Source organism: Schistocerca cancellata, chromosome 6, assembly GCF_023864275.1.
Source record: "Schistocerca cancellata isolate TAMUIC-IGC-003103 chromosome 6, iqSchCanc2.1, whole genome shotgun sequence".
NCBI classification, from domain to species: Eukaryota; Metazoa; Arthropoda; class Insecta; order Orthoptera; family Acrididae; genus Schistocerca; species Schistocerca cancellata.
The window spans coordinates 534,613,817-534,617,452 of NC_064631.1; positions in this window are offsets into that span (position 1 = coordinate 534,613,817).

The window sequence follows — 3,636 nt, forward strand, 5'->3', positions numbered from 1 at the left end:
GCGGCAGGCGCACAACCGGAAGCTCCATCTCCGTCGGGTTGGCGTGCGAAGGTGCGACGAGTGGCCGTCGGTCCAACTCATAATCTGAAAACCAGTATGGGGGGAGGGGGAGGGGGGGGGGGAATGATGCATCTGCCATCTCGGGAGTAGCAGTATGGGAGAAGAGGTGGCATGTGAGCGTGCCTTCCCCAAAAGCATACTGAGCTGTCTGAAGAAAAGAAAGCTTGAACACGAGGGGTGCACTCTTGTGGGAGGGACAAGGTGTGCACTATCTTGACATTGAGTTTCTTGGTGAGGGTCGGGTCTGTGCTGTCGGTGAGCAGTACAAGCACACGATTATCTAACATCATAATTGATATGTTGTCAACGTGGTCAGGTGGTACGTTGCAGTGCAAAATGAAGGACTGGGCATCCGCGTCTCTATTACCTAAAATGTCTTCAAAACCTGTGAATGGGGATGATGATAAGATGATAACATGCCTGAGGAACCCGCGAACTGTGATGGTGACTCGTTGGGGGGAGAAAACCCAACTGTAGGTTGAACAGACTCGTTAGCGGGTTTGTCAAAAGAACATGTGCTTGGGCAGTCCAACTGGAACGGCAGAGGGGTGTGAGAGTCTATGAAGGCAGGCTTGAGCCTGTGTAGAGAAACAGTTTGCGGGTGATCTTTTATCATATGTCGAAGGTCGTCTCGCCCCTCCGGAGTACTTCGAAGGGGTCGAGGTAAGGGTTGTCTGACAGAGTCGTCCCTGAGCATGACGTGTGAACAAGTGCTGAGTGCTGTCAGCATGAAAGTGTCAGGTGGAGAATGGCTGACAGGTGGGTGTGGCTGGGTGTTTCTAAAGTGTGCACTCATCCTTCTGATAAAGTCTGGGAAGGATCCCCGGGATCTTGGCGGAGAATTAGTTCCCCAGGTAAAACCGGGTTTTCACCAAAAACTAATTCGGAAATCGTCCCGTGTAAATCTGATTTAAATGTAAAATGTAGGTGTATCTGTAGGTCGGTAGGTAACTTGGCTGACCATACTGCCCACAGGGTCACGTCTGGCATTGTGTGTTCACTCACAAGTAACCTGAGGTGGAGCCAAAGTTGTGACGGAGTGTGGTCCCCCAGGTGCTCCTTATAGAGAATCTTGATTATCAATTCCTGTGGCAAGCAGGCAAGTCCATCAAATATCAGTTTCTTGGCGAACTCGTACTTTGGTGGTGGTGGAGGCGAAAGTAGGAGATCACAAATTAAATCTGAGTGATCGTGAAGGTGTGTGACCAAACATAGGAACTTGGAGTTGTCGTCCCAAGTGGTGCTCCACCAGTGCAAACCATGAAACTGGATTGTCCTCGTACAGTGGGGGTAGCTTGGGTAGGCAGCCTGGAGGTGGATACGGAGGTGGCTTTGGCGTGTCTTGGAAGGCCTGTGGTCCCACTGCACAAGAGTTCATGCTGGGATCCAGAATCACTGGAGCAGAAATGTTACTAGCACACACGTTCAGAACAATGGCTGTTTGTAACGTCTCTGAAGATGCCCAAAAACATGATGCGGCAGGCACGTTCGATACCATGGAAGAGAATGGGCAAGCGGCGCTTAATGAGGGCCCGTAAAGTGGACTGGAAATTGCAGGAATAGCACTGACATTGTCCAACTCAGAAATGATGTGGAAGACCAGTGCGGCAGACGCAGACGGTACTGTGGAAGGAACGAGCTGTTGTATGGTCGGAATCGAGGCCCCCCCGTGGGTGAGAGGGGGTTGGAGGGGGTGGGGGGTGGCCTGGAGCTTAAAGTGGCAACAACGAGAGTTTCCCATGCATACTGGCCATGCACCCTTCGTGGTAGGACCATACAACACTGGTGAAACCTGTTGGCGGTAGCACTGTCATAGTACAACGTTGCTGGGTGAAGAGGTTATGTTGGGTGCACTCGTACCCACGTGGTCGCAAAACTGTGCCGCAAATCTGGTGGTTAGTTCTGGCAAACTGGAGGCATAAAAATGTCTTTTACTGATTTGTGAGGAAGGCAAGGCTGGCATAGCTTGGTAATAGTTGACTGCATGTGCATTTTGCACAAATGGCAGCATTGCACATGGCACTACTGTAACCGACATCATGGTGCGTAGAGGATCAAAGCACGTGTGTGAATTTTGGTCCCTCTGAACTTCGTATGAGCGATCGATCACCACACTATTTAGTAGATCGTCCACTTCACTTTTCACTTGTTGTTGTACGTTATCCAGTGAAACAAAACCTGAGTCCATTGTCTGAGGTAACTGCGTAACACACGGCCTTGGACACAGCCATGGGAAGGTGGAAGCAGATGTGCAATGAAAACGTAACCGTATATTGTACTGGAGTGAGTACCACTTATGTTACAGAAGGCAACATGTCTATGTAAGAATGGCAGCAGCAACCGAAAGTCAGTCATCATTTGGCTGGAAGTTCATGGATTTTAAACCACATGACACTGCTGGAAGCTTGAGACAATTTTACGGTACATATTCGTGCAAAACCATGCATTCATATATTTTTCTGTGCAGTCAAAAAGTTCCTTTGTGATGAAGAAAGCCATCTTTTTAAGTCAGTTTTGTTGATCATTTATGAAGGTTTCTAATGAGGTAGTTTGTGCTTCTGGCAGCAGTGCAATGAATAGTTTTGTTCCAAGGTATGTAGAGCTATAGTGAGTCTTGTGAAGTACTGGTCGGTCTTTCCACTGTGATGTGTATTGTGGCAATGAAATGATTGCCTTAATTTGTAGATTGCTTGGTTTTCTTTTGTGTAGACTTAACAACTAAGAGTAAAAAATGATGGGACTGTCGTCGCACCTGGCTTCTTGAAAAGTGATCTAGAAGCTACATTGATTTCGAAAATAGATGCTACAATCTGATAGTCTTTTTCTGCCACATAAAAATTCTTTTTTGCCCCAGTGGAGCTGCCCAAAGCAGTATGTAGTAGAATCTGTGTGGAGGTTCCAAGTTAACTTGGAATCCAAGTGTGCAATCAGAATAACAATAATTGATGATATTGCATAAACTAAAAATTATATTTTAAGTTTTATTCTGTCTTACAGTGAATTCATTGTCCTTAAACCAGTTACTAGAAATTCTTAGGTTGGGTTTGCATTGTTCCTTTTGGTCCTCTGTGTCATTTCCAGTTGCAGTTGAAGTGGTATCATCAGCATACAGAAAAGATTCTTGTGGCATGATACTAGGTAGGTCATTAATGAAAACAATAAGGGGCCCACTATGCAACCTTGAGACATTCATCCTGAAACATTGAGGAATCCAGAGCTTGTACCAATTAAGTACACTTTTTGTTTCCTATTGTCAACATATGATTCTATAAGAGTGAATTCCGTATGTTTAATGCCATAACACCTGTGTTTATCTATTAAAATCTGATGACTCATAGGTTCAAATGCCTTGCTGAGGTCAGACAGTAGGTCTTCAACAGATGATTTTGCTTCAAATGTGAAAGTAGGAGATACAACATTTCCAACAGCTTTCAGTGTAGATGAATTTTCCCTAAAGCCAACTAAGTGTTTGTCAGTGTTCCAGTGCAAAAACTGGTTCAAATGGCTCTGAGCACTATGGAACTTAACTTCTGAGGTCATCAGTCCCCTAGAACTTAGAACTACTTAAACCTAACT